The following is a 20,319-nucleotide window of genomic DNA, read 5'->3' on the forward strand; positions in this document are numbered from 1 at the left end:
GGCAGGCTGTGGTGCACTTGGAGCTTTCCAGGGCCCTGTCGCTTGAAGCAACCTAGGCAACTGAGAGGTTGGGGGCAGGAAGAGGGATGTTAGCGTTCTTATTTCTTAGGCTTATTTCACTCATTATTATTATTGTAATTAGGATTCTGTTCATCCTTACTTTCTAACTACTGTGCATCTGAAGGTCTATGGATGATTTTGATTACAGAATGTGAAAATGCAAGGAAATGTAACTGGAAAGAATAGTTACGGTGGAAATTATAAGCACTAGTACTCTGTAACACCCTTTCTTTGCACAGAGCTTTAGGATTTTGTATGTTCTCCTTAATCTTCCTGATGTTCTGTAAAGCAGGTAGCAAGCTTGGATCCATGTATTTATTTAAATAGCTTCTGTCAGTGGAGTACCCGACAGTTTGCCAAGCAGTGTCATTCCACTGGCCTCCTTTAACAGATGACACTGAGGCTTAAGGGCTTAAGAGACTAGCCCAGTGTCACAGTCAGGGAGGATCAGCACTCGGGTGGGGATACCAGAGTTCACTCGGGTCAGCGAATGCACCCGGAGGTTGCATAGTGAGAGTCACTGGCAGAAGAGGAAATAGTAGGTTTCTTGACTTCCCTTCCAGGGCTCTCTTCACTGACCATGCTGTTTCCAGACAGCAAATAATATGCTTGTTTCTGTGATGCTCTTGGCTTTCTGCAACATGAGGAGCATGGTGATGCTTACTGGCAGCCCAAGAGTGTTACACAGTTATCCCTAGCGAGAGATCTGATCTGTGTGTTTGTGTTTGAGTACAGCTCCTCCCTCTTCTCCCCTCTTTCCTTCCAGTGCCTGTGTCCTGCCCAAAGGGAGTCTAGGATCAGCAAATTGAAATACAAAGCCAAGATCCACTTTTAGCTTAGCGCTTAATAAAACTGGCTGTCCCGCATTCCTAAACGGTGCTATGCAAGCACACTATGCTATACTAAATACATATTTGTTTATTGCCTGTCTCCTCTCTCCTGCTGGAATGCAAGCTCCGTGAAAACAGGAGCTTTTATTTTCTCATGTTCAGAACTGTGCCTGTCACATAGTAGGTGCTGGTGCACATGAAATATTTGGTGAACGACGGAATACTTGCAGTCAGAGCTAGCTAAGAATATTTGTGATTTAATATTTTTGAGGGTATATTTGGGTTGCAGGATAGATGACAAATACTGAATCTTCAAGCATACTAGTAGGCTTGTGTTGTCTTCTAGTGAAGTTTGTAGAAAAATGACACAGAGGAGGAACTGAACTTGGTATACCTTTGAGGAACAAATTAGGATAAAATAGAAGATAGGTATTTTAGCATGTTGAGTCTGCCTTTTTAAAGATGAAAACATGAATTCTTCCTGACTAAATTTAAAATTCAGTTTGAGCATCACTCTATCGCTAATCAGTGTGTATCTGAAGAATTCTTTTACTATTAATAGGTGTGTGTACGTGTGGTTTGAAAGAGTGTGAGGAGATACTGATTTTAAGTATACTGTGGTACGTTTAGCTAATTTCCCTCCAGATCAGTAAAAAAAAAAACCAGCAAGCTTCTAGTTCTTTTCAAGGGACAAGGAACTTTGAAGATATTTTAGTTTTTTTATTAGTGGAGATGGTATAATGTTAAAAGTGAAATCATAACAGTAAGCAATTTTAATTTATCCTGCAGGTAATATTTCACTTAGTCTTACAGCAACATTATGAGATTGTAGTATTATCATCATTTCTATTTTACATGAGGCTGAGACAGAGCTTAAATAACTTGATCAGCCAGCTGGTAAAATAGATCCTAGGTTTGACTCAAGGTCAGAATGCTGGTATGATAGATTTATTTCTGCCTTATTCCAAAGGCTGTGTTTGGAATACTCTACCACCAGCGTTATCTACTGCCTCCCCCCAAAATGTTTGTCCAGTGCCTCAAATTCTAGTTCTGGCCTTTATAGCAACCAGCTGTGTGATACTGCTGAGTACCTTACCTTCTGAAAGCTGTACTTTTTTCTCAGCTTAAAATTAGCTAATTAGGCTCGATTCTCTTTTAGCTCCTTTGGTCTAAAATGACTGGGATTGGTTTGTTGCCGTCTGTGATCCAGTGAACAGAAATCGAGACTGACTTGTCAGTTTCTTTTGTAGTCTCTGAAAGCCCCTTTTAAGACTTATTTTCAGAGTTTTTTAAATCCAAAATTACCTAATGGAGCTAGGAGTAAAAATGTGTATTTATAAAGTACTTTATATTTTACAAAGTACTTTCTCATCCATTTTTTCATGTAAACCCCTATAATGTTGATAAAGCATTCTCCCCATCCTGTGGATGAATACAGTAAGACACTGATGTAAAATGACAAAGTTTTACAATTAATTAGTAGTTGGTCCACAATTCAGTGATTCTCTTAGGGGCAGCATTCAGGCTAAAATTATGTTGACACAGAACTAGAGCAGTTATTGGAAAATCTTTAATATAAAAATATATATGTATAAAAAATAAAGTAATATCCGTGGTATTTTATATTATATAATATCAGTTCTATATATATATATATATATATATATATATATATATATGAAATGATATATGTAAAGTGATCAGTTTTTGTACTTTTGGCATATATTAGAAATTTAATCATATGACTTCTGAAATTGTATGAATTATAATGTGATCCAGTAATTTTCTTCCAAAGATGTGCAAGGGGATATATAGTTGTTTATTACCTGTTGTGTAATTAGCGCCTGGGATTAGTTACCCTTCCAGAATCCATTGTAGATGTCATTTTCTCTGGCTTGAAGTAAAGCATGTCTGTAAACTGTGCCTTACAGTGAACAATGTTTCCCAGCCCGTAGGGAGGACTTGGCTTTATAATGAGCAGAAAAAGGCCTAGGTAGGCAATCAGAGGTTGGGAGTTCTTATCCAGTCTACTACAGGTCCTTGGGCTGGTAATTAGCATTTTTAAAATTTAGGATTGGTTGGATTCATTCCCAGATGATTTATATCTAAGATACCTTTAAACCCTAATATCATATGATTTTAAAATGACCAGTTTTAGCAAAAGATCCAACTCCATTTTCATTGCTTGATACTAGAGGCATGCCATTTTGTTAAGTTTTAAGATAATTTTTGTAAGAGATTTATAGCTATTTTAGTTTTTTTCGAAGAACCTCACTTTGAACAGTGTTAGGCTGTTGTAGATACCTAAAATATTGCCAATGTTTCACCACCTAGAACCATCTGTGGTGGTGGTTTTATTTTTTTTTTTTTTTGCATTTAGGGCCACATCTTACCAGTCCTTCTCTACACTAAGAGGGTATCAGTGACTACATATAGTTACAGATTTTCCATATGTATATCTTGGGCAAATGTTAGTGATGGTAATAACAGTTACGATTTATTGAGCGCTTGCTGGATACCAGGTGATGCACTAAGTGCTTTGGATGTGTTAATTCGTTTAATTTGTAACCTTTTGAGGGATTATCCTCATTGTGTATGAGGAAACTAAGGTAAAGAGAAGCTAAGAAATTTGTCCAGGGTTATACAGCTGGCAGGTTGCAGAGTGAGGAGTCAAGCCCAGGCATTCTGGCTTCAGAGCCCACATTCTGAATCACTGGCAACAAATGCCTCGTAAGTGACCATTTTAATATGGTAAGATTTTTGTTTTTGCTTTTTAAATGCATCTAGATAGTCTGCTTTTTGCACACAGTGAGCTTAAATGTTACAAATATCAGTGAGTCTCATGGGTCTTATTTGGGTATGATTTTTTTCCCCCCCAAACAAGTATACTAGGTTAGTGGACTCATCGGTTCTTCTTTTATCACAGATTGTACTGTTGCTCCATTACATGATGACCACAGGCCTCTAGATATTTTTGTACTTCTGACTATGAGATTTCTAAAACAGGCACGGTACCTTCTTTTATAACCACATGGGAATGTCCAGTGGACTGCAAACTTCTGAGTGCCTGCCTGAGGTGTGGGTGGGATGGGGGTTCTTGGCTGAGTTTGAAAGGATCTACATGGTCCTTGAATTTATGTGCACAATTGTGTATATTTTTCAGTGGGAACAGAATTCATATAGCACTTACTGATCCAGTGTGGAAACTGGGACCCAAATAAGAGTTTAGGAGCTACTGTGCTAGATGAGCGGTCTCAAACCAGGACAGTTTCTTTCCCCAGAGGACATTTGGCAGTGTCTGACATTTGCAGTTGTCACAACTTGGAGATGCTACTGGAACCTAGTAGGTAGAGGGTGGGATGCTGCTGAATGTCATGTATGCACAGGACAACCCTCTGCGACAAAGAATTATTTGGCCTACAATTTCAGTAGTGCTAAGGTTGAGAAATTCTGCTCCAGAGAGAGGAAGATATCATTAAATTTTGTTGCCTTTTTATGGCTAGGTGAGTTCTACGTTTGGGGCATTATTACCTCTCTGAGTAGAGCCAGGCCAAGAATCAGCCTTGTCTGGCTTCTCTAAGTCAAGTCAGTGTGAGAGAATCCTTCAAGCCATAGTTGTCTTTTCAGATTTTGTCTTCACTTTTTTGTGATCATAAGCAGAGGTAGGGCTGGTGGTAGTTATGTTAAATTCTGAATGGGCATATATTACATGGTCTTTTGTAATCATCTTTGTCCTAAGGAAAGGATTATGATAAAGGTCCTTCCAGGTGGGAGACACCTTTCACACATAAGTTCAGCTCCTCATTGGAAATCACCTTGATTTCCACTGAAAATATCCAGATCGTTGTGATGCTGCTATTACACAAGACAGGACTTTTTCATTGGAGGTACTGGACTGGGAGAGATTTCTTTATGTGAGGCCCATTTGTCTTGTCTACCCATTCAAGGAACTAGAATTTACATTACTCCTTGTTTAAGTTTTTTGGAAGTGTTTGCCCTTCATTAGCTTTCCTTTGTCCATGCTGAGCATTCTGAGTCTCTTCAGGCATTTTCCTGGGACATTGGTCCAAGATATGTATTGCAGGCTGGGCCTTCTGAGAATTCAGCATGACACCCTGGCTTCATCCACCCCAGCTGAGGGATCAGGGCAGATCTTACTACAAAATAGTCCTGTTTTATTTATCCTCTTGGTTAGGACAAAGTACATTGTACTTGTCTTTATCCAGTCCTAATCACATTGAAGGAAACAAAATGGTACCTTGAGTTTTTAAGTAGCCTGAGTCTAAAATGTGGGCTTGTTTTTATTTTTGAATGCGTGGACACTGATCAGTGAACCTTAGTTTTACTTGGGCTTACTTTTTTCCCATACAGATTCCACTGTGCTGTGCTATGAATGTGGGTGACTGTTTTAAAGGCTTTTGATTTTTTGGGACATAGAACTGTTTTGGAATGTGGCTTTTTACCTCTAAGTATGTCTACTTTGGTTAACCTCAAAAGAAATTATAGTTAACCTAAAGTGGCCAATAAAAAAAACACAGTGGTAATTCCATGGTTACTGACTTGATTGAACATTTTTTGGGTGAGTTGGGGAAGAGAAATTGCTTGTTTGGGCTTTTTAATAGAGAAATTGTGTCCTAAAAATTCCAGTGTGTGCTTCAGCCTTCTGTAGGATCTGGGAATATGGAGGTAATACTTTGGCAGCTCTACCTCCTTATAAATCTTCTTACATTGAAGAGATGTCAGATTTGGGAGAGGCTGGGTCACGCATAGTATATTTATGTACAAAAAACCTTCTTTTTCTATGAATAATATGGAAGATCATTTCCAAATATTCGACACAGTTGGCCTAGGGGGCTCATAGCAAGGACCTACTTTAACCAGATCTAAGAGGAGGATTTTCTTACAATCTAAGCAAGGATTTTTAGGTTATTTTGCATCAGTTTAGAATGCATATTCGTGAGATGGTATTCATACCTGCTTCCCAAATTGGATTTATAAATCCCACTTTTTCTTGAATATTTGATTTTACATTTTGGGGTCATGCTTTTGCCACTTTCCTTTTGTTTGTTTGAGGCTCACCCCAAAAATTAACTTTCTAAATTTAAATATTTAGCTTCTCAAATTGAAATATCTAGAACTGGACTTATAAAGGTTAAGAAGATTATAAGCTAAATACTTAAACATGAAAAATAACTTAGTCCTCCTGAGATTGTTTCATTCTTTCTTCATTGGGAGGATTACTTCATTAAGAGATAGTAGTGCTGGACACCTCAGATGGAAGGCAAAGGCTATGATGGCTTTCATTCTTTCATTGAACAAGTGTTAATTAAATTCATACTATGTGCAGAATGCTTTGAGGGCTAGGGAGTTACGAGATGTAGAAGGATTGCCTCCATGGAGAATCTAATCTTTTTATGTCATTTGGACAAGTGTGAACAATACAAGGCAGTCTGTAGTGATGACACTGTTGTGACGTAGGCAGAAGAGAAGGGAGTCTTTGGCTCTTGGGTGATTAAGGATGCTGTTACAGGAGAGATGGGACATTTTAGTGAAATGTGGTGGGGCCACTTAGGCCAAGATAAAAGGAAATGGGAGGATTCCAAGTGGAAGCCACACAGACAGGAAGCTGCTGTGCGTGTTCAGGTAGTGGTGTTTCCAGCTTTTTTGAGTGATAGATGAGAGAATAGTTGGGAAGGTAGGTTTGGATTGCATTGTAGAAGGCCTTGAATGCTAGTTGTGGTATTTGGGCTGTTGAAGGAAAGCAAAGGGAAGATTAATCAGATAGTAGGGCAGGGACCATATCTGTCTTGCTAATTCACCCAGTAGCAGCATGGGGCCTGAGAGCAAATGTTCAATGGATGTTGGTTGAGATGATTTGAGTTGAGAGGGACAGAGTTGAGGAAGTGAAGTCTGAAGTAAGGGAGCAGCAGTAGGACTGGAAAGGAAGAACCCTGGTGACCCAGCAGTTCACTGGATGAGGGGAATGGAAATGCACAGGAGAAAAACCCTAAGATGTTGACCTCTGCAAAGTGGCAGAATCATGGTACCATTTGTTAATAGAAAAAGAGACATTAGGGGGAGAACTTGATGTTGATTGTGCTGTGGATACAGTGCTTAGGGAGGAAGGAATGAAAGAAGGAGGAGGAAGGAATGAATGAGTTTGCTGCTGCTTTTGCTTTCATACCTATAACCTTCCTTTCATCTCTCCTGCCAAATCTATAGTCCTGCCAAGAAGCTCAAGGATTCTTTTCAACAAGTCCTCTATTCGTGCTTGTATTCTATACCCAGACCACAGTGGACTTTGCCAGACAGCCCTTTGTGGGCAATGGTTTTAGGAACTCTTCATCGTAAGGAAGGCATTTCAACCTTGTCGTGGGTGTGGGAGAGTTTCTATGAAGCATTTTCCTTGGTTACTGCCATTACCTTTATATAGATACAATGGAGTTTGTCAATTATTTGAATTTTGCTTTTTCCTCTTTAAAGGATTTTTAGCATTATAAATAGATGCTGAATCTTCTAAAATATTCATCCATCACTAAAACTCTTCCATTCTTTTCTTCCTTCTGTTTGTGTTAAATTCTTGTATCATTTGGCGAACAACTCTGGGTAGGTTGGTGATTCTGTATCCTTTTTGTGTTGTTGAGAAATGTCATGTAAACATAAGGCTGAGTTTATAATTGTCTTGAGAAACTACTATGTTTCAAAAGAAATAATTATTCTCATTGTTCATTATGTCCCTGATGAGCTAAACACTGAAATTACAATAGATGCTTTAGTCAATTATTTATGTGTGGTTAATCTTCTTCTTTTTTTTCCTAATGCGAAGCATATTCTGTATTTTAAACCTTTACCCTTTTAGACATTTGTCTTAAGCTGCCTTAGTTGAGTGAGAACAGCAGTGATAGTAAGGAAAGTTAAGTAAACATGAAATTAAAAAGGCCATAGAGTACATTTTGGTAAACCAAAATATTACTTGGTGGCATAAAGCCACAGATCCATTCCAAAAAAAAAAAAAATGCGGAAATGTGGTTTTGCTGTCTGTCATGCAGTCTGTTTCAACTGTCAGAAACATACGTTGCTTTATGGGATGTTTTTTTCAAGTCTGACCGCAGCTTTTAATTTCCTTCATTCCACCCACACCTCCTACCACACCGCCATGTATCTAGTGCTAATTTATGGGCAATTTGAACGTAATGACATAATCATCAGCCAGCAAAAGGGTCAGCACTTGTGGCAAAAGTTTCTTTCTTGGGTATGCTAATTATCAGTTCTGTGCTTTTGGAAACTCTTACAATCAGAACACAGAATTGTCCTTGTTCTTGGACTTTTCAGTCTAAGATTTAGGTTTTTAAAAGGTGATTTTGAAGCACTTTGGTTTTTTTGCTAAAAAAGTAATATTAAAGAAAATTAACATTAAAGAAATTTTAGAAAGCAAAGGAAAGAAGTAGAATCACTGATGGTCCTGCCACTGTACCCTAACTGCTGACAGGCGACCAGAGGCAGAGGCTTCACTGTCTCCACCATGGTGCTACCGCTGATGGAGATTGTGCCCCCTCCCCCGCCCATTGAAAAATACCGATTGAGGTTCAAAGGATAATACATAAAATAAATAGTACAAAAAAGTATATACTAAAGTGAAACCTTAGATCTTTAAAATTAATTTGATTTTTGGTGACTTGATGTCTTCTTCAACTCATTATGGGCAACACAATCCTAAGTATTTTTTAGAATCTAGTCCTAATTCAGCCAGTAACTTCCTGTGACCTTGGTAAATCATTTAACTTCTCTGATTCTCAGTTCCTCATCCATAAAACAAGGATATGGGACTAGATCAGTCCTTTTTATAACATTTGAATTCCCAGGCCCCCTAATCTAGGACCTGGGCATCAGTATTTTTCTCGAAGCCCTAGAGGTGATTCCGATGCACAGCAGAGCAGGGCTGAGGACCAGTGAAGTAGAGCAGTGCTTCTCAAACCTTAATGTGCATACAAATCAATGGGAAGCATGTTGAAATCAGATTCTATTTCTGCAGGTCTGGGTTGGTGCCTGATACTCTCCATTTCCAACAAAAAGCTCAGGTGATACTGATGCTCCTGGTCTGCTGACCACATTTTGAGTAGCAAGGAGCCAAAGTATCTCCAGAATTTCTTTAATTTCTGTTATTTCTTATCTCCATGTTACAGTTTGTGTAGTTCATGGAAGTCCTTTTGCCGCATGGATGAGACCCCAGATTTAAGATGTTAAGATTGGTGTGATATCTGTATAACCTCTCATTGCTTATGTTCTAGAGTCATGCATCTTTGAAACAATTCTGCCTATTGAAATAATTTTAATAGTACCTTGCTTTTAGGTGGCCTGACAGCTCCAGCTGGTGGCTGGTGGGTTGTTACATTTCCATAGAGAAGAAGAAGATTTTTTTTCGTTTTCCCTCCTTTGATCACCGAGACCCCACTCTAATAGATACTTATACTTTCAAGTTGTCTTCTTTCTTCTCTTCAACAGGTACACTCACCAAATTGACCTCTAATTCCTGAGCAATATTTTGGAGTAAATGGGCAAAAAGAATCATGAAGTACATTCTGTTTTCATTTGGTTTCTCATGTGAGCACATAAGTTTGAAGCAAGGAAAACTCCAATATGAAAGTATATTTTGTTGTGGAAGAAGCTCAAACATACTTCAGCTGTAACATTTGTTTAACCCTATACTTTAACCCTATCATTTGGAATTGTTTTTAGAAATAAGAAAATACTATTTATAATTTGTGGTCCTTCATTTTTGTTGGCTGCAGCACAGCCTCAGGTGAGCAGGCATCATGACCTAGTGGGAAGACCTCTGAATGAGGTGTTTGAAGAACTGATTTCTAGGCCTTCACCCACCATTAAGTAGTTTTATAACTGTGCACACTTAACTTCTATAAGTAAACCAAGGAGGAGATTAAGGAGTGCTCCATATCTTAGGCCTGAGTTGGAGAATTTTATTGCCGTGGAGGAACATACCTGTCACCTGGTCTAAAGTCTAAGGCAATAAGAAATTACAGTTTGTGATTTAAGAATGTTGCTTTGGAGCAGTGCTGCTCAGAGTGGTTCATGGACTGGTGCAGGTTTGTGAACTATATGGTAAAGATGAGTGATGAAATAAGGCACTTGTACCAGAATATAAATCAATACACTGCTTTATTCATGGCAAAACAAAATAAAAAAAAAAACCTACCAAGCTCTACTAATCAGTAGATGATTTACATTTAGGTATAAACCCATCATCTTACTGATTGGTAACAGTTTGGGGACTGGCTACTTTCTGTAGCACTGCTTTAGAATATTAAGTAGTCAAAAGTGTTGTCAGGGTTGTTTTATAAGTTAGGAATAGACTGAAATTGAAGTTCATAAAATAAAGGAGGGGTATAACCTAAAAAATAAAAAAGTAAATTTAAAGGCAAGTTAGGTTAAAGGTAAGAGTAAAATTCAAGGTGATATGGACATGTGTAACACAGTTAAGTCAAGGCAGTTGACACAGATTCACAAGGAGGAAGCTGTAAGAAGCACTGCAGTTCATGCTTTTGGTAAATTCAAAACTTTAAATTCTTCTGAGTACTTATAAATTCTTTTCTAAGAGAGTGAATTTTTGTTTTTCATTTTTTATCTACCTAATGAAAAGAACATATTTCTGTAAGTCTCAAATAACTTTTATTCTTTAGTCTTAAATTTTAGGACCATGTTATTATCAGAGAAACTTTAAGATTAAGCCTGACTCCCCACCCCCTGCCTGGTGATATTCTTTATTACTATATATAAAATTTACTACAGCCAGGGCAAGTACCTATTTACCAAGAAAAAAGGAAGAGAGATCCTTCACCAGTAGCAAAACTAGCTACTGAGAATGTCTTTTCTGGGTCACAGTGCAAGAAAGTGGAGAAACAGCAAATTTTCTGGGACTGGGCCTGTGACCTCACTTCTTCCAATCAGTGGGAGGCACTTGTATTCTGTTACTGTGCCAGTGAGTCTAGCATGCATTTCCCACCTTAGATCTGTCCCCAGCCACCTCATGAGCCTTGCAGCCCTTCCCTTGTGTAATATAAATTAGTGAGGGATGCTTTCTTAATTGAGAGACAGAAAGAGCCCTAAGCTTGAATCAATACCTAACAATACAGCTACTCAATTTGTAGCACTATCTAATCTTAGTCGTCTTAAAAGAGAACTGCTTACCTTAAGGGATTTTATTCATAAGTCTACTCTCATAAATATTTCTGCCAACCATCTATGGGGCAGCTATTCTTCCCATTTCATGGTTGTAGAAATAGAATCCAGATGCACTTGGGGCTTTGCTTAAAGTCATGGTTTAGTTAGATTAGTAATTAGGGAGTCATACTGGGATTTGGGGCTGCACAGTTATATCATTCACAGTATCTGCTGTGCTTTTCAGAATGTTTTGTCGCTTGAGTCTAAATTCTTCCCATGCCTTTCCATAACTGTCCCCCAAACAAACCTTGACCCAAGCCTGTGATTTCCCTATTTTAATAGCATCATATCCACTACTTACATGCTGGAATTGTGGATTCTTTACTCTGGTTGTCTAAATCTCATGAAGCCGCACGTGCTGGTGGTTCTCCCTCTGTAACCTGTCACCATCACTGTCCATCAGACTCTTGTCATACTGGAGGCTGTGCTGGCCTCCAGGCTGTCTTTTTGTCCACAGTCTTTGTCTTCTCTGGAGCTCAGGGTACACTTCTGTATCTGTCTTTTGGTGTTGGGTCATTTTTAGGGGCCCTTCTCTACTCCTGAAAATCCTACCAGTATTCCCAGCATGGCTCTTCTCGGCTCATTTTCTACCCTTTTATTTAGGTGATCTCATTCACTCCATTGGGTAGATGAATCTCAATTTTTTCTATAGTCTAGACTTCTCCTCTGAGAATATGATATGTCCTCATTTCCCCTGAATAGTCTCATAGGGACTTGAACTCAACAGGGCCCCAAATGATATCCTTTTACACAAGTCTGCTCAGTGTTCTCTATCAGAGGAAATGGTAGCACTGTCCACCCAATTTCTCAAGCCAGAAACCTGCTGGGCGACAGGTGATTATTGCCCTTCCCTCTTATTCATTAATCACACCCAGTTTAATCATGAGGTCTGGAATCTACTCCCAGTTAGTCTTGCCTTTGTTTACTTCTCTCCAGCTATCTGATCATGGTGAATGACTTGACCACTTTACTCTTCTTTTACTTTATCTGTAAAATGGGGACAAGAGTAATCCTCTCAAAATTGTTCTGAGCATTAAGTGAAATATCTGGTACAGAGTAAGCTCTCCATGTATGTTAGGATGATGGTCATGATCTAACATAGTTTGCCACCATATTTAAAATAAGTAATGCAGTAGTCTCCTACCCGGTGTAACCAGGGTGCAGATAATCCTGGTCCACTAGGCTCTTCTGCATCTATTTCTCCAGCCTCCTTTTGTGCTGCCACTGCCCCTTTCACTTTTCCTGTTCTTTGAACCTGAATGTCCCATGCTGGTGCAGCAGGCAGAGACCCTCTTTGGAATGGTCTTGCCCTTTTCCCTGCGCACCTCTCCTTTGTCTGTCAGACTCACTTCACCCTCAGTTACTCAGGGAAACTTTCAAGCGTTTTAAGATACCATGCATTCTGTTGTTTCAGTGTCTGTTTCTTTTGCTAGGTTATGGACTCTGTAAACCCTATCTTGCTCCCCTGCTGCTTCCTCAGACTATGACACAGTACCTGGCAGAGTAGTAGATAATTGTTGAAAATTGTGAGATTAATATGGCTCACGTATTACTCTCCAAAGCCAGGATGGGTTTCTTCTGCCTCTCACCCTTACATTTCTAGGGATCCTCTGTGTGCCACCTAGGGCACTTACCACATGATGTCTGTTATTGTGTTTATTTCTATTTGGTCTTCTCCCCTACTGGATTATAAACCCCTCAAGGTTTCAGACCAGTTCTACGTTGACTGCTTTTTCTACCACAGCTTCTAGCTTAGCGTAGAAGCCAATACCTGAAAACGTCTTACTGAATTTCCTAAGTCTGAGGGTGCTTTGGGAATTCATTTTGTTCCTATTCTGAGATTATCTCTCATCCTCCATCTTTCCTCTTGTGGTATGTTTTGTGGTTATAAATCTATTCTTTCCTTCCACAGCCATTTAAATAAAATCAGTGGCAAGAAGGTAGAGGACAGAAATGCACTGTAGTGTCTTGATGTGTCTGGTATTTATTGTCACTTTCCTAGGAATTGTCCTTGATAGGTCCTTGCCACCTTCCAAATGAAGTTCAGACTCCTCCTTAGTGTGGTATTCAAGGCCTTTCGCAGTCTCACCCCAGTGAACCCTTTCTGTCCATATTTTCTACTGTTTTTTATTGCATGCATCCTGAGCTCTAGCTTAATGGTTTTCAGTCTTGCCTGCACATTAGAATCACCTGAGGAGCCTTAAAATAAAATACTGAAGTCTGGGTTCTGCCCTTGGAGATTTTGAATTAATGGGCCAGGGGTGAGGCCTGGGTGTTGGTGTTTGTGAAATGTCTGCTAGTAAAGCTGAGGCTGCAAACCACTGACCAGCTAGCTCAGTGTTTCCCACAGAGTATCATCTCTTAGTGTTATGAGCAGAAAGGGTCCCATGCTCAAAGAAGTTTGAGTAACATTGCTTTTAATGTGTTCCTTTCCAAAGATGTAGAACTAACACTGTCATATGAAAGGCTCTGAGATGTCCAACGGGAAAGAAAGCTGTTTAACTTTCTTCAAGCTGTGTGAGGTTATCTGATCAGGGAGCCCTTTATTTGTATAATACTTACTAATAATATCTGCAAAATGTTATATAGAATGTGTTTTGGGAGATGATGTTTTCAGCCACAGCTCAACTTTTAAGTCAATTCTTTATTTGTCCTCCCGTGGTCATCTCATCCAAATTAGACACCCCCACCCCAGGATTCTCTTTTAGACCCCCTGTTTTATCTCTTTAATATCACTTCTCAGTTTCTGAAATTCTTCTTCATATACTTGTATGTTTGTTTCTGTCTCCCTGCCCCTATGATGTGAACTCCAAGACAGCAGGGAATTATTTGTCTTATTCACCACCACCCCCCCCCCCGTGTCTCCATTCAGCACATAAATAGTCCTCACAAATAGTGTTGAATAAATATTTGTTGAATGGACAGAAAGGCAGTGATACATTTGTGGTTTGGACTTTTTCTAAGGTACATGTATTTACATATTTTAAACTGCTTACACAATTTAATTGAAAAGCAACTTGAAATTTTAAAAGTAAATAGGCATATAGGATCACAAATAGATGACAATAGTTTCCTTTAATTATAGTTTTCTCAACCTGCCAGGTAAAGTATTAAAAAAGAAGAAAACAAGCAACAGTAGATGTGAGCCTGGTTATAGGAAAATACTATTATTTTTGTGGTTATAGAGAGCTCCCTGTCTGGTATGGGATTTTTTCTTTCTAATTACTGAGCCAGCCTGTCCCAGGTGGCTTCCTCCAGTATTCAGGGATCACGTTTGTGTGAGCCATTGAGGGAAGCCTGAGTGAGGATTCAGTGAATGATGGCACACTTTTGGGTGGGGTACACAACCCCAATGACAAAAACAAAAAAAACAAACAGCAAAACTCACAAAACAGGCAAGGAATAGTTTATGGCTTTTTACTAATTACTACACCTTTTTACCGCGAGAGTATACAAGTTTGTCAAGGCCAGTGGGGAGGCAGTTTGTGTATCAGAATCCATATGTGGCATCCTAAGTGAGGTTGCCTGCTGCCCAGGGATAAAGCAACAAGTGATGCTGTAGCAGCTCTTGGACCTTGTTTGGAAGGGATTTGAATGGCCTGTTCTCTTTAGGTGTCCTCATGCTACAGCTATGTCCATGGCTCCCCAAGTCTGGCTCTAAGATCGTAGCATGCTAAGTAAGTATGAACTGGTCTGCACATATTATAGCATCTATAATTCCTGAGACCGACTATGCCTTGAATTATTAGGGACTGCTCCTTCACTTCCTGTGAGCCCAGTGATGCCTTTGCCTGAACAGGGCCTTTCCTTGGGCTATTAAAATCATCAAGTTGGTTTACTCAGGAGATACCATTGTAGAGATATATCATGAACTCTGTATGTAAGGTGCTCTTCCCATATTCCATCTAACCAAGTTCCAGTAGGTCAGGCGATTAGAAATCTGGTGTAAGTAATCTCAGGAAGGAGGTTGAGCTGCATTTTAAAATAATCTTAAGAACACGTATCCTGCCAAGGTTTCAGAATGTAATCTTTAATCATTCACTCACCAGTCAGGAATTGTCCAGAATGAATTTGCATTTCCTTTTGTTGCCCACTGTGATTACTTATTCTTTTTTGAACAGCATGGTGTCCTAAATGCCAGAAAAGATGTGTAATGGGAAGCTAAATTAACCAGATCAGAATGCAAGCAGGTTTTCCAGTGGATATTTCTTTATGGTTGATATATTGATGTGCTCTAACTTTAGGCATACCTTATTTTATTGTGCTTTGCTTTATTGGGCTTTGCAGATACTGTGTTTTTTACAAATTGGAGGTTGTGGTAGCCCTATGTTGAGCTATTTTTCCAACAGCGTGTGCTCACTTCATGTCTCTGTCACATTTTGGTAGTTCTCACAATATTTCAAACTTTCTCATATCTGTTATTGTGATCTGTGGTCAATCATCTTTGATATTACTAGTATGACTGTTTTAGGGCACTGTGACCCATAATCATAGAAGATGGCAAAATGTTATGTATGTTCTGACTACTCCACTGACTGGCCATTCCCTCTGCCTCAGGCCTCCCTATTCCCTGAGTATCAACAGTATCAAAATTAGGCCAGTTAATAACCCTACAGTGGCATCTAAGTGTTAAAGTGAAAGGAAGAGTTGCACATCTCTCACTTTAAATCAAAAGCTAGAAATGATTAGGCTTAGTGAGGAAGGCATGTTGAAAGCTGAGATAGGCCAAAAGCTAGGCCTCTTGCACCATAGTAAGCAAAGGAAAAGTTCTTCAAGGAAATTGCAAGTGCTACTCCAGTGAACACATGAGAAAGCAAAGCAGCCTTATTGCTGATTTGGAGAGAGTTTTAGTAGTCTGGATAGAAGATCAAACCAGCCACAATATTCCCTTCTGCCAGAGCAAGGCCCTAACTCTCTCAGGTTCTGTAAAGGCTGAGAGAAGTGACAAAGCTGCAGAAGGAAAGTTTGAAGCTAGCAGAGGTTGGTGCATGAGGTTTAAGAAAAGAAACTATCTCCGTAACATACAGGTGCAAGTGCTGATGTAGAAGCTACAGCAAGTTGATCTAGCTAAGATAACTGATGAAGGTAGCTACACTAAACAGATTTTCAATGTAGACAAAATGGCTTTCTCTTGGAAGAAGATGCCATCGCACACTTTCATAGCTAGAGAGAAGTCAGTTCCTGGCTTCAAAAGACAGACCAACTCTCTTGTTAGGGGCTCATGCAGCTAGTGACTTTAAGTTGAAGCCAAAGCTCATTTACCATTCCGAAAATCCTAGGGCCCTTAAGAATTATGTTACGTGTACTCTGTGCTCTGTAAATGGAGCAACAAAGCCTGGATGATAGCACATCTGTTTACAGCACGGTTTATGGAATATTTTAGGCCCACTGTTGAGATCTACTGCCCAGAAACAAAGATTCCTTTGAAAATATTACTGCACATTGACAATGGACCTTGTCACCCAAGAGCTCTGAGGGAGATGTATGAGGAGATTAGTGTTGTTTTCATGCCTACTAACACAACATTCATTCTGTACCCTGTGGATCAAGGAGTGATTTGACTTGTCTTATTGTTTAAGGAAATGCATTTTGTAAGGCTCTAGCTGCTGTAATAGTTATTTCTCTGATGGATCTGAGCAAGGTAAATTGAAAACCTTTTGAAAAGGATTTGCCATTCTAGGTGCCACTAAGAACATTGGTGATTCATGGGAGAAGGTCAAAATATCAGCATTAACAAGAGTTTGGAAGAAGTTGATTCCAGCCTTCATGGTTGAATTTAGGGGTTCAAAGTCTCAGTGGAGAAAGTAACGCAGATGTGGTGGAAATAGCAACAGAACTAAAATTAGAAGTGGAACCTGAAGATGTGACTGAATTGCTGCAATCTCATGATAAAACTGGAACAGATGAGGAATTGCTTCTTATGAATGAGCAAAGAAAGTGGTTTCTTGAGATGGAATCTATTTCTGGTCAAGATGCTGTGAACATTGTTTAAATGACAACAAAGGATTTAGAATATTACATAAACTTAGTTGATAAAGCAGTGGCAGGGTTTGAGAGGATTGACGCCAATTTTGAAAGAAGTTGTACTGTGGGTAAAATGCTAACAAACAGCATGACATGCTACGAGAAATCTTTCGTGAAGCAAGAGTCAATTGATGCAGCAAAATTAATTGTCTTTTTGAGAAATTGCCACAACTACCTCAGCTTTCAGCAGCCACCACCCTGATCAATCAGCAGCCATCAACATTGAGGCAAGACCCTTAACCAACAAAAAGATCACAACTCGCTGAAGGCTCAGATGATCGTTAGTATTTTTTAGCAATAAAGTATTTTAAAATTAAGGTGTATATACATTTTTATTTTTTTTAAGACTTCATGCTATTGTGCACTTAATAGACTGCAGTATAGTGTAGACATAACTTTTATATGCACTGGGAAACCAAAGAATTTGTGCGACTCTTTTTATTGTAATAATCACTTTATGACAGTAGGTCTGGAATCCAACCCACAATATCTCTGAGGTATGCCTGTATTCCAAGATAGTTTTAACAATCCTGTGAAAGAATTAACAAGATTGCAACCATCTAAACTGAACTGTAGTTTCTTCTGTTCATTCAAGAAATGTATATTAGAGTGTCTTCTACATACCAGGCACTGGGGCTATAGACAAAAATGTCTGCCCTCATGGAGCCTGTGTTCTCTAGAACCTTGCTCTACTAGGGGTCTGGTCTGTGGACCAGCAATGTCAACATTACTTTGGAGTTTGTTAGAAGTGTAGACTTTCAGGAGCTATTCCAATCTGGATTTTAACATGATTCCCAGGTAATTAGCATGCACATTAAAGTTCGGGAAGCAGTAGTCTAGCCCATGTAAACAAAAGCATATATGGGATAATTTCAGATGGTTATAAACGGTGTCAAGAAAAGACAAGACTATAATGGGCCAGAGGGTGGGAGGAGAGTGAATAATCAAGGATGGTTAAGTGAAGGCATCTGAGAGGGTGTCCTGTGGGCTGAGACTTAAATGATGGATAGGGAATGAGCCAGGGGAAGATCTGGGGAAAGTGGTTCCAGGTGGAGGGAACAGCAAGTGCAAAGGCCAGGAAGAGGGACTTTTCTCTTCTATCCTTGCTGTGCCTTCTGGTCTAGCCAGGCTGGGGCCTGTGGATTCACTTGCCTGTGGTGCCTGGACCTGGAAGTATAATGGAAGCATGTGGCGGAGCAGTATCTGGACAAACAGGAAAAAAGCAAAACTTGGGTTTTGATAAGAGTTGGCTACTCATCATAGCAAGAAAACAGTCAAAAGAATCGAAAGGATGTTTTGGCAGTGATAGCGTCAAAGAATTGAAATTTTATATAATTGAGAGGGAGAGGAAACCATGAGAGGCTGTGCTAGAATTAGAAGGAGGAAGGGGGAAAAATGCTGAGGAATGTGAATGAGGTAAATGGAGATTTAATGAAAAACAGAGATAAACAAGAAGTAATCAGACAAGGAAGCTTTAGCCTAACCTAAGGGGAAAGACCGAAAAATATAGCATGGCTCTCAGTGTAAAAGGTGGCTTCTTGCTTTCCTGAAGGTAGGCATCCTTGATGAAAATTTGGTGAGGACCATTAGTCTGTTTTGTTTTGTTTTATTCCTTTATCCAAAGGTTTTTTTTGTCTTTAGGTGTTTCTCACATTATTTTGATCATATGTGTTGGGAAAAATCAAGATGAATGATCTCCATCTGTAATACTATGGGCACAAAGAGTATTTTCTCCCTCTGGAATGGCTAAGTATGGTAGTGCTTAATTGTAGATTAGCATTCAAAGGCACCTGTAAATTTATATCAGTAGGAAAGAATGAGGCAAAGAGAGAGAGAGAGATGGAGAGAGGAAAGAAGGGAAGGGAGACGGAAGAGAAACAATACTGAAAGTATCTGGCAGGGCTTACTCTGACACACTGGCTGAGGAAAGAAGCATTTGCAGAACTTGAGTGTCTTAGTAATCAGGTTCTCTGACCAGTTCTACCTTGCTCTGTGAAGGCTGAAGCTAAGCTCTCCAGAGAAGGTAATTCCCTACTTCCACTGACATCCCACTTTTCCCTCCTATCTTTTTTCCATTTTCCCTGCCTCTCCTCTCTGATGGAGCTGTGTATAACTGTGAGAACATTGTTTACAGTGTTTTCCAGACTTGAGAACTGAAACGATTTGACCTTGTACGAGTAATTGGACGTCTGGCACAATGATCATCATTCTTAACTTTGATGGTATATTGCTCTCTTAATCACTCTTAATGTTGGAGCACTATTTAAACACAGTAACCAGAGCCCAGAAGATGTATATACGATAATAGGCGCCTAAGATTTCCCTTAAAAAAATGCCTTCTAAAAAGCTCCAATAGTGATAGGAACAGGCACTCTTTTTTTTTTTTTTTTTTTTTTAATGATTGTAATAATGCTTCAGTAAAATACAGCTTTACCTTTGCAGACAGATTGGAATAGTTTCATGAAATGTAGGTATACTGTGACAGTCTTTAGGAGTGACATCGTCCTGTATATTCCTGCATGAGCACCACAAATAGTAGCACTATGTATCTTGTTAGGACAAACAAATGGGGTACTTGAGTGTACCCTCAATTAACAGAGCTGCACACTGGGTACTTTACAGCATACTTAACATGCAGCAAAATAATACAAATATGAGTTCAAAGCACACACCAGAATGACATTGCTTGTGGTATTATCATAGTTGTTTTAGTTAAACTCACGGGGGGGGGAAACGGGGGTAGTGTGTCAAAAATGGTTGAATAGTGATACTTTCATATTGTTCAAGGTAATACGAATTAAATACCCTCTGGGCAGTACCTTTTTTGAAAACAGCTGTAAAACTTCGCAAAATAAGTCTTAGTTTGAATCAGTTCTTAGAAAACTGATAGATGGCCTATTAAATTGATTTTTATAATTTTATCACTTATTTTATTGCTTTATTAAGCAGTAGTAAATATTTTGTACAAAGTAAGCACCTGAACTAAAATGAAACCTAGGCATCTGGTTTACCAACTTGTTAGCAGTGCTGACAATACTTTTGGCACAAACCTCTAAGTCTTTTTTCCACTCTGGCTTTAATAAAAAAAAATGTTAAATTAGTTTTATCCATTACATGTTCCTATCTCTTTTACAAAGTTGATTTTTGAAAACTGGATAAAAACTGAGTT

The 20,319-nt window shown here is 39.1% G+C and overlaps 1 protein-coding gene across 12 annotated transcripts in view; it reads left to right on the forward strand.

The window, feature by feature from the left end:
* The window catches only part of TLE4 (TLE family member 4, transcriptional corepressor), a 147,284-nt gene that overhangs the window by 11,767 nt on the left and 115,198 nt on the right, over window positions 1-20,319 (forward strand). The window lies entirely within an intron of this gene.

The sequence above is a fragment of the Lemur catta genome, chromosome 10 (assembly GCF_020740605.2).
Source record: "Lemur catta isolate mLemCat1 chromosome 10, mLemCat1.pri, whole genome shotgun sequence".
NCBI lineage: Eukaryota > Metazoa > Chordata > Mammalia > Primates > Lemuridae > Lemur > Lemur catta.